The sequence below is a fragment of the Ranitomeya variabilis genome, chromosome 3, assembly GCF_051348905.1.
Source record: "Ranitomeya variabilis isolate aRanVar5 chromosome 3, aRanVar5.hap1, whole genome shotgun sequence".
NCBI lineage: Eukaryota > Metazoa > Chordata > Amphibia > Anura > Dendrobatidae > Ranitomeya > Ranitomeya variabilis.
Genome location: NC_135234.1, coordinates 270,663,320 through 270,675,780, shown reverse-complemented (window position 1 = coordinate 270,675,780; position 12,461 = coordinate 270,663,320).

Genomic DNA, 12,461 nt, shown 5'->3' with positions numbered 1-12,461 from the left:
TAGACTTTCATTGGCGTATTATTAGCGCAATACGCTGACAAACGCAGCATGCTGCGATTTTGTACGGCCGTAGAAAGCCGTATAATACTGAACCGTAATATACGGCTAATAGGAGCAGCCCCATTGAGAATAATTGTGCCGTATGTAATGCGAGTTTTACGGACGTAGTTTCTGCGCTCTTACGTCCGTAAAACTCGCCAGTGTGACGCCGGCCTAACCCTTGTGAAAATAAAAAATTTGTAGCTATAAAAGATTTCTGTGGGAAAAATTAGATTTTCTACTTTCTCGGCTTAACGTTATAAACTTATGTGAAGCACCTGGGGGTTTGAAGGTGCTCAATACACATCTAGATAAGTTCCCAAAGGAGTCTAGTTTCCAAAAAGGGTCACTTGTGGGGTGTTTCCACTGTTTAGGCAGGGGGTGATTGCTTGGTATATTAGTGCACCCTTGATGCGGGTTGGCAGCTTACGTATTGTGGTCCCAATATTAACGAACACCTTACATATATTATGTTTTTTTTGCACTTTAGCTTACAGGGTGCAGTTGGACCCTGATTGCTCTGTAAACTGTGGCCTCTGTTCACACAGCATGCATGTTGTAGCACTGGGCGACCCGCCTGTATGTGCGCTATTAATAGGCTGTTAGCCAGATGCTCTACATTGCCTATGTGAATAACACCACCTACAGATTATCTTATATATTTTGTGCACTAATATACCAAGCAGTCACCCCCTCCATGGATTGGTAGGTGGAGAGTGATTGCTATATCGGTATAGCTGCACGTGTTTCTGCCATCATTATTCGGGTCCGCTGCACCCTGTCAGTGCATTTGTTTGGAGGCCTGAGCAGGTAATCATCTCTGCTTTTGTTTCTGTGATTTTTTTTTTTTTTCTTCTAATTTTTGGAGGATTTTCAAGTCCCCTTTTTGTGTTGGTGACCTCCGTTCTATCTATAAAGCCGGTTGACAAGGTGGGTTCTGTTGTCGTCACGGACAAACAAGCATACATTGGTGAAATCAAGAGACAACTTAGTGATATGGATGTAGATCAGAACCTGAATCGAGACCCCAAATTTGATATACAGAAAGAAATAAAACAGATTCCAGATATAGCCATAAAGGAACCAGGATCTTTGATTATTTGTTTGTGGAGTATCCGGTGACACCAATGCTATACATTCTCCTGAAGATTCATAAATCACTTGAAAATCTGCCAGGACGGCCAATCTTCTCGATGGTAGATTCAGTTTTCAATAAAATGGGTTTTTTCTTGAATAAAATCATTATTCCTTTAGCTAAGGAATCTAAATCCTATATGAAAGATACTACAGATTTTTTGTTGAAATTAAATGAGGTAGAACTGACTAAAGACGTTATCCTGGCGTCTTCCGACGTTACCTGTCTTTATATATCGATTGAAAGGGGCCAAACACAAGTAAAAAGGAAACTCACTTCTAAGATTATCAAAAAAGGTGAAGTTTATTATTTCATTATTGGATATTATTCTTAAATGGGAGTTACATTGGGGAGGGCTTTTATATGCAAAAACGGGGGAACCGCAATAGGAGCAAATAAGGCACCTGCTTATGTAACCACTGTAATGACCATATTGGAGGAGGACTTTGTCTGTGTCCCACCACTTACGGAAAGTACTGGCGTGGTGGCGATACAATAACGACGTCTTCCTCCTCTGGATGGGTACACAAGAAGAGTTATTTGACTTCCATCTATTTCTGAATCAAATAGACCCAACTATAAAATTCACCTTAGTTCACTCTAAAACATGTGTACAGTTCTTGGACGTTTGGGTGGAACAAAATGTAATAAGCTAAGTATTGCACTTCATATGAAACCCACAGACAAGAATGACATATTGAAATATGAGATAAACATCCAAAGAAAACACTGGAGTCAATACCATATAGGCAGTTCCTTAGAGCAAGAAGGATAGTAAGCGACAATTTTGAATCCACAAATTCCCTGATGGAGTTAACAAAATAAATTAAAATTTTGGGATACCCCAAAAATCTGTTGGACACACAATGGGGAAAAAGTCATGTCATTGGATAGGCTAACTGTTAAAGCAAAAAACGAATAGAAAGGAACTTAAAAGAACTTTGGTAAAAACTTATAGTGAGGAGAGTGGACAAATGCCACAATTGTTAAAATACACTGGGGAATGTTATCCAAATATTTACCCAACATCAAAGAATTTGAGAACCTATCTAAAAAAATAAAATAAATAGGTGACTTTTTTCTAAAATCCGATATTGGTCCTTTGAGAAATATGACACAAACTACCTTAATGGGAATACAAAGAAGGGCTGGTTTATTTCCCTTTCCTGTGTCAATTGTCCATTAATGTTGAAGGGGTCTAAAGGCTGAGTCACACATAAAGATATCGTTGGAACGTCACGCTTTTGGTGACGTAGCAACGATCCCGCTAACGATCTCGTTATGTGTGACCGCGACCAACGATCAGGCCCCAGCTGGGAGATCATTGGTCGATGGGAATGATCAGGACCTTTTTTTGGTCGCTGATCACCCGCTGTCATCGCTGGATCGGCGTGTGTGACGCAGATCCAGCGATGTGTTCAGTTGTAACCAGGGAAAATATTGGGTTACTAAGCGCAGGGCCGCGCTTAGTAACCCTATATTTACCCTGGTTACCATTGTAAAAGTTAAAAAAAAAAAACACTACATACTCACATTCTGATGTCTGTCATGTCCCCCGGCGTCCACAGGGATAAAACTGCTTTCGGCAGGAGCGCTGCTAATATGCACGCGCTGCTGCCAAGAGCTTCCCTGCACTGAATGTGTCAGCGCCGGCCGTAAAGCAGAGCACAGCGGTGACGTCACTGCTGTTACTGCCGGCGCTGAGACATTCAGTGCAGGGAAGCTCTCGGCAGCAGCACATGCAATAGCAGCGCTCCTGCCGAAAGCCGTTTTAACCCTGTGGACGCCGGGGGACGTGACAGACATCAGAATGTGAGTATGTACTGTTTTTGTTTTTTGTTTTTTTACTTTTACAATGGTAACCAGGGTAAATATCGGGTTACTAAGCGCGGCCCTGCACTTAGTAACCCGATGTTTACCCTGGTTACCCGGGTGCTGCAGGGGGACTTTGGCATAGTTGAAGACAGTTTCAACGATGCCGAAGTCGTTCCACTGATCGTTGGTCGCTGGAGAGAGCTGTCTGTGTGACAGCTCCCCAGCGACCACACAACGACTTACCAACGATCACGGCCAGGTCGTATCGCTGGTTGTGATCGTTGGTAAGTCGTTTAGTGTAACGGTACCTTAAGTTTGTGCATCCGAACACTGATGTGGTCCATTGTTGAGGAGAGCCATAACATCAAATAATGAACCTCAAGACATAAGAGATTGAAATGACCCAAAACATGAATTAAACAATAGTTCATTTGCATGGGGTAACAGAATGTGGTGTCTGACAGTGGTGTGCAATTTGTGGTCAGGTTTTGGAGGGCTTTTTGTAAGAGGTTGGGGGTTACGTTGTCTTTCTCCTCAGCTTATCACCCGGAATCTAACGGACAGACTGAATGTATGAATCAGTCGTTGGAACAAATTTTGAGTGCCTGGCCTCTTACAGACAGGGGGACTGGTGTGAGGTATTGCCCATGGCAGAATTTGCGTTTAACTGTCGTATTAATCAATCTACTGGTAAATCTCCCTTTCAGGTCAATTATGGGTTTGTTCTGCAGTTTGGAGAATTTTCCCACATGGATTCTGGTTGCCCTGGTGCTGAGGGTATGGTGCAACAGTTAATAACCCTTTGGAAGGAGGTTCAAGGGAACATCTCCAAAGTCCAGAAGAGGTACAAACATTTGGCGGACAGGAGGAGGGGGTCAGCTCCTGCATTGGCTGTGGGGGAGAAGGTGTGGTTGTCTACCCTTAACATCAAACTTAAGATATCCTCCATGAAGTTGGGCCCCAGGTTTATAGGTCCATACAAGATTGTGTAGGTGATCAGCCCGTGGCCTATAGATTGCAGTTGCCACCTTCAAAATATCTAATGTCTTCCACAGATCCCTATTAAAACCTGTGGGGATGGTTAGAGAGGATTCCTCATCCAGTGTTCTGCCAGTGTTGCTAGAGGGTCAGCTTTAATACAAGGTAGGGCGCATCACTGATTCAAGGTGGGTGTGCCGGGGGCTTCAGTACCTATTCCACTGGAAGGGATATTCCATTGAGGATCGGTCATGGGTTCCGGACAGTTCTGTGCACGCTGATTGACTGGGGTGGGCTTTTCATGCCAGGTGCCCTTAGAAGCCTGGGGGTCTAGTGGACCCCCCATTAAGAGGTTAGGATATGGTTAATGTCCTGTTCTCTCAGGGTTAATTTTGCTGGCCTCCCTTTGGATCTGGGAGGGGTACTTATACTCACTCCAAACTAGGATTTCCTGTCAGCTATACTTTCGTTCTAGTCTGTGTGCCTGACCCCTGGAGTGTCTGCTCGGTTTGTAATTGTGTTCCTTGTTCTCCGTGCGTTAATGTGCTCGTTTGTTCTTTAGGATTTCTGACCTCTGGCTTCTCTTCTGACAATCCCATGTCTCTACCCTTTGGTAATTCGTGATCTTGTTCTGATCTTACCTTGTTTGAGTATTTTCCTGTGTGTATCGTCTCCTCTGCACCCTGGCATCTGGCTCCGCCCCCGACCACCTCCCACTCTATCGGATGGTTCAGGTCCTGTTTGTAACCTGGTTAGTAACCCGGTGTTTTGCTCAACTCCCTTGCTGCTATGTGCAGGTCTCCCCACAGCAATAATACTGAGGAGCCGCAACAGCTTAGTTCTAGGGCGGTACAGGGCTTAGGTTTCATACTCAAGATAGGTGAGGAACCAATTTAGGGACGGTTGGGCAGGTAGGGTGTTATTAGATCTGCCTAGGGGTCTCCACTCACCCTTTCCCTAGTGTCTGAACTTCCTTCCGATCATCCCTTGATGTTGAACTTAGGCTTTCCCCCACTGTGCGTGACAATATAATCATACCAGAAACACAAATGAACAAAAAATACCTGTAATTAAAACTGACTTCTTTCTTCATCTGATTTACTCCACAAGGAACAAGAAAAAAAATATATACCCGTCGTTAACATCCATCTTCTTTCTTCATCAGATGCAATCCAAAAAAAACAACGAAAAAATACCCGATGCTAAAATCCATCTTCTTTCTTCATCATATGTAATCCACAAGGAACAATGAAAAAAAGCCTTTAAAAAGCATCTTCTTTCTTCACCAGATGTAATCCACAAATAACAGCAAAAAAATACCAAAAGCTAAAATACATCTTTTTTTCATCAGATTTAATCCACATGGAACAACAAAACAACAAAAATTAGCCGCCGCTAAAATCCAACTTCTTTCTTTATCAGATGTAATCCACAACGAACAACAAAATAATACCTGTCGTTAAAAACCATCTTCTTTCATCAGATGTTATCCACAAGGGACAAAGAAAAAATACCCGAAGCTAAAATCCATCTTTTTTCATCAGATGTAGTCGACAAAACAACTAAAAACAAAAAATACCCGTTGCTAAAAACCATCTTCGTTCCTCATCAGATGTAATCCATAAGGAACAATGAAAAATGAAAAAACAGCTGATGCTAAAATCCATCTTCTTTCTTCAGCAGATGTATTACACAAGAAACAATGAAAGAATACCTGATGCTAAAATCCATCTTCATCAGATGCAATCCACAAGGAACAACGAAAAATGAAAAAATACTCGCCGCTAAAATCCATCTTTCTACATCAGATGTAAACCACAAAAACAAAGTAAAAGGAAAAAATATCTGTTGATAAAATCCATCTTCTTTCTTCATCAGATATAATCCACAAGAAACAATGAAAAAATACCCGAATCTAAAATCCATCTTCTATTCATCGGATTTAATTCACAAGGAACAACCAAAAACAAAAAATTAGACGACGCTAAAATCCATCTTCTTTCTTCATCAAATGTTATCCACATCTAACAACGAAAAACAAAAAAAGGTGCTAAAATCCATCTTGTTTCTTCATCAGATGTAATCCACAAGGAGCAATAAAAAACGAAACACTAGCCAACGCTAAAATTCATGTTCTTTAACAGATGTAATCCACAAGGAAAAATAAAAAAAAGCAGAAAAATAGCTACAGCTAAAATCCATGTTCTTTCTTCATCCGATGTAATCCACAAGGAACTACAAAAAAGGAAAAAATAGCCGACACTAAAATCCATTTGTTTTCTACATCAGATGTAAAACACATGGAAAAATGAAACAATTCCCAAAGCAAAACATCCCTTTACGTTTTTCATCAGATGTAATCCACAATGCACAATGAAAATCTAAAAAATAGCCACGTTAAAATCCATCTTATTTCTTCATTAGATATAATCTTCAACGAGCAACAAAAAAACTGTTGTTAAAAAGAATTTTTTTTATTCATCAGATGTAATCCACGAGGAACAATGAAATACAAATAAATATCTGACGCTAAAATCCATCTTCTTTCTTTATCAGATGTAATCCACAAGGAAAAAAAAACAAATACCTGAAGCTAAAATACATCTTCCTTTTTCCATCTGATGCACTTCACATGGAAAGAGGAAAAACTAAAAGCACCCGTCATGACAAAACATCTTTTATTTTCATCAGAAACAAACCAAAAGCTACAAAAAACAAAACAATGGTCAAAAAACAAATTTTCTTTCATCGACTGTAAATCACATTGTACTGAAAAAAAAAACAACAAAATATCTAACTAAAAACTATTTTTTGTCTTTTTCACATTAATTCCAGAGAAGACAAAAGTAGTAAGGGGGAGGGATGATTCGTCAAAAGAAATCTGACAGTTGCCCTGCCCCCTATCAAATTGATATCAAAGTCACATCAAAGTGTATCAAATTGATATTAAAATGTATTAAATAGATATCAAATTGATATTAAAGTATATTAAAAGATTACTGACACGATATATTAAATTGACATTAAAGTGTATTAAATAGATATCATCTGGATTTTGTAGTGTATCAAAGTGTATTAAATTAATTACTGCCTCGATTCCCAGTAATCAAAGTGAAATGCTAGCACAGGCTTCCAGTATCCGTTATTTCAGATGCTACACATCTCGCATCTTTACAGCATAGACAATTGCCTTCAGATGACACCAGCTTCTGAAACAATGGATACTGGAAGCCTGTGCTAGCATTTCTTCTGCGGTGTTGCTATCAGTGTGTCAAGAGTGGGAGAAGAGGGTTGCATTGACAATCCAACACAATTGGCAACACTTTGAACACATTTTATAAGTGATCATAAACTTGGAAATTACTCATGAAATAATAAAGTTACGTTAAAACCAAGCACACCATTGTTTTTCTTGTGAAATTCTCAATAAGTTTGATGTCACATGACCCTCTTCCCATTGGAAAAAATAAAGTTGGATGCAAAATGGCCACCATGGTCACCACCCATTTTGAAAAGTTTCCCCCCTCCCATATACTAATGTGCCACAAACAGGAAGTTGATATCACCAACTGTGATGAGGGAACAGCCGCCATCTTGGACGGGCATACTAACAGAGATTGGCGTAACTCCATTTTGTCTCCTGGTCACAGGTCTGCAGAGAAGAGTGCTCCTGGCCCCCACCTTTTCTAATGAATAAAGTTCCTTTCAGTATGTTAATTGGCTGAGCACAATTTGGCAGGCAGATAGCACTTCAAAGCTCAGTGAGGAAGCCACACCAGCCGGGAGCTTGGAAGTGCTTGGGGGCTTAATTATAGCACGCATGTCAAGTGGTCACAGGATACACATTTATTATGGCCGTCCAGTCAAACCGTCTCCAACATGGAATCGTGAATTATGGACGCATCATCCGAGGTACCGGCTCATAAAAATATCCCCCTCGCCCTAAAGAAATTGTGCATCTAACAGTGCGACTCCCGTGTCCGTGGGAGGTCTGAAACCCGAGATATAGGGATCAGCCTCCCACAGGGACCAAATGGGTCCAGGTTTGATCCCAGTACGACCGGCAGAACAAACCACAGGCGCTGGTACTGCCCGTGTGCTGATCCGATCATCCTGAGAGAAGTTATCCCATTTATTAGATATTGGAATGAATCTTGCAGGGAGGCAGAGGGGTGGAGATTGCTAAGACCACCCAGCTACAGGCAGAGGGGCACAGCAAGGTTTAAGAGCTGAGGACACTTGGAGAGTGTGACACACAGAAGGAGATGACTAACTAAGGAACAGGGCATATGCCAGCCAGAGGGGAGCAAGCACACGCTTTCTGGGGGCTGCCCGGCAACTAAGTCGTGGACCTGCAGAACGCCAAGCCCCCCGGCTTCCACAAGCGACCTTCAACCTGGTAAATTGACCTCCAGCTGTATACCTTTTAAGCCTTGTATTATTATTGTTATATTTTGCTCTGACTGTAACTCTTGATATATTGTGATTGTATATTTCTTGTAATTAACTAGTGCGCCCTTAAGGCAATTAAATCATAAATTAATTTTAGGCTGATCCTTTTACTCTGATTGCGAATCTTAGAATACCCAGCATGGGTAACAGGGCAGCCTCCCCGGCGGCCATTTGCTCTAGGTGCAGTTCCCTTACTGACCTGAGAGACAAAGGGGGTGCCGGAGAGCTGTGCCTGTGTAGTGACGTCACGGATTGGTGACGTGGGAGGAACAGGGCTTCCTTCACACCAACCATTGCCATTTTATTTAGATGTATCCATATAAATGGCCCACCTTGTAGTTTGATTTTGTAATGCGCAATTCAGTTGGTTCAAACTTTAAAAATTGCAAGTCTCAATAATTACCAAATATGCAGGTCTCTGTCACTATGAATAGATCCTTCACTGAACTGAAAACAGCTGACACTTGCCTCAATTTACTTCTTTCAACTTAAAATTAGATGTGTTTGTATGAAAGCGGTCTCCCACGAACACATCAGCTGAGGCAATAAGTCATGTTTATTTAGATCTCTCAGATCCTTCAACATAATTAGATATAGTACAGTGTCCTTTGTATTCAGTACTCTGACTCCACAATGTGTTTATATTCATTTGTAGCTTTTTAACGGACCTACAATGTGCAATCTATATGATTGTAATACTATTAGCAATGAGTTTTCAGTGATAATTGATTTGATTTGTTTATTTTCGGTGTATTGTGGAGTTCAAGAAATGTGATGTAACTGATTGAATCTAATTGAACAATGAAATTTATTAATACGTCTTTATAAAATGTAAATGATTTTGATCAATAAACATAACTTTTATTTGAAAAATGTTTCTCGTTCTTTATATTACAAAAATCAGTACTGTTTATCATATCAAATTGTCAATACTAGAGAATAAATATTATTGAACTTGTAAATAATAGGTCCTATATAAATAACTAGATGGTAGCCGGATTCTAACGCATCGGGTATTCTAGAATATGTATGTAGTTTATTTATGAAGATTTTAGAATAATACATTGAATACACAGGATTCGGCCGGCCGCGACCAATTAGCGAAGTGTGGTTCAAATCCCACACCAATTCGCTGCCGGACTGCGCCTGTCGCTGATTGTTCGCGACCGGCCAAGTAGTATATACTACGTGGCTGTGCTATATAACAGCCCACGTAGTAAATGGCACAGCCACGTAGTATATAGCACAGCCCACGGAGTGTATAACAGCTCACATAGCATATAACAGCCACGTAGTATATAATAGCCCACGCACGCAGTATATAACACAGGCCACGTAGTGTATAACAGGTGACATAGTGTATAACACAGGTGACGTAGTGTATACCACAGCCCACGTAGTATATTGCACAGCCCACGTAGTATATTGCACAGCCCACGTAGTATATAGCACAGCCCATGCAGTATATTGCACAGCCCACGCAGTATATTGCACAGGCCACATAGTATATTGCACAGCCACGTAGTGTATTGCCCAGCCCACGTAGTATATTGCCCAGCCCATGTAGTATATTGCACAGCCACGTAGTATATTGCCCAGCTCATGTAGTATATTGCCCAGCCCACGTAGTATATTGCACAGCCACGTAGTATATTGCACAGTCCATGTAGTATATTGCACAGCCCACGTAGTATATAGCAATGTGGGCATCATATCCCTGTTAAAAAAAAGAATTGACTTAAAATAAAAAATAAACATATACTCACCTTCCAAAGGCCCCTTGAAGTCCTAGCGCCTGTGTGCGTTGCATGCAGCAGCTTCCGGTCCCAGGGTTGGTATGAGCGCAGGACCTGTGATGATGTCGCGGTCACATGACTATGACATCATGGCAGGTCCTTCTCGCATAGCATGCTTGGCACCGGAACCTGCCGCTTGCACTGCCGAGGACAGCCGCGACGTCAGAAGGTGAGAATAACCTTTTTTATTATTTGTAACATTAGATCTTTTTACTATTGATGCTGCATACGCAGCATCAATAGTAAAAGGTTGGTCACACACGGTTAATAGCTGCGTTAACAGAGTGCTTTACACCGCGGCATAGCGCGGTCCGTTAATGCTGCCATTAACCCTGTGCGAGGGCTGACTGGAGGGGATTATGGAGCGGGCACTGACTGCGGGGAGGAAGGGGCGGCCCGACCTGAGCCCATCGCTGATTGGTCGTGGCTGTTTTGCCGCGACCAATCAGCGACTTAGATTTCCATGACAGACAGAGGCCGCGACCAATGAATATCCGTGACAGACAGAAGGACAGACGGAAGTGACCCTTAGACAATTATATAGTAGATAGGTGTATCAAAAAGTCTATAAAAGAGAATAATTATTGTCCCTATAAATAATAGGCATAATGGAACAATTCTGATTAACGTATCAATTGACTTATAAAAGAGATATTGCACTTTGTTTCATTTTGATTACTGAGAATCGTGGCAGTAATCAATTTAATATACTTTGACACACTACGATATCCATTTGATATCTACTTTACCCTTTTTCCCCCAAGGGTGGTTTGTATGTTAATGACCAGGCCAATTTTAACTTTTCGGACCACTGTACCTTTATGATGTAATAACTCTGGAACGCTTCCATGGATCCCGGTAATTCTGACACTGTTTTCTCATGACATATTGTACTTCATGATAGTGGTAATATTTGGCATAATATTTGATATGCCTTGCGTTTATTTGTGAAAAAAATGGAAAATTTAGAAAATTTCACAATTTTCCAACTTTGAGTTTTTAATCACACAGATATGTCAAACAAAATACTTAATAAATAACATTTTCCCCATGTCTACTTTACATCAGCACAATTTTGGAACCAACATTTTTATTTGTTAGGGAGTTATAAGGGTTAAAAGTTGACCAGCGATTTCTCATTTTTACAACATCATATTTTTTTAGGGACCACATCACATTTGAAGTCACTTTGAGGGGTCTATATGATAGAAGTTACCCAAAAGTGACACCATTCTAAAATCTGCACCCCTCAAGGTGCGCAAAACCACATTCAAGAAGTTTATTAACCCTTCAGGTGCTTCACAGGAAATTTTAGAATGTTTAAAAAAAATAATGTTGTAAAAATGAGAAATCACTGGTCAACTCTCAACTCTGTTTCTTTAAAAAAAAATGAATATTTAACTTTCCACAAAAAAATTACTTCAGATCCAAATTTTTTTATTTTCCCAAGAGTAGCAGGAGAAATTGGACCCCAAAGTTGTACAATTTGTCCTGAGTACGCTGATACTCCATATGTACAGGTAAACTACTGTTTGGGCGCATGGCAGTGCTCGGAAGGGAAGGAGCTCCGTTTGAATTTTCAACGCAAAATTGGCTGGAATTGAGATCGGACGCCATGTCATGTTTGGAGAGCCCCTGATGTGCCTAAACAATGGAAACCCCCACAAGTGACCCCATTTTGGAAACTAGATTTCCCAAGAAACTTACCTAGATGTGTGGAGAGCACTTTAAACCTCCAAGTGCTTCACAGTTTATAATGTAGAGCCGTAAAATTAAAAAAATCAAATTTTTTCAACAACAATGATCTATTATCCATATGTGGGGATAAACCACTGTTTGGGCGCATGGCAGAGCTCGGAAGGGAAGGAGCGCCGTTTGAGTTCTTCATCACAAAATTGGCTGGAATTGAGATCGGACGCCATGTCGCGTTTGGAGAGCCCCTGATGTGCCTAAACAGTGAAAGCCCCCACAAGTGACTCATTTTGAAAACTAGATCTCCCGAGGAACTTATCTAGATGTGTAGTGAAAACTTTGAACCCCCAGGTATTTCACTAAAGTTTATAGCGCCCGGGCATGAAAATTAAAAAAAAAAAAACATTTTTTCCACAAACATGATCTTTTAGTCCCCAATTTTTTATTTTCCCAAGGGTAACAGGAGAAATTGGACCCCATAAGTTGTTGCCAATTTGTCCTGAGTATGTTGCTACGCTACCCCATTTGTGGGAGAAAACTACTGTCACGTCGGG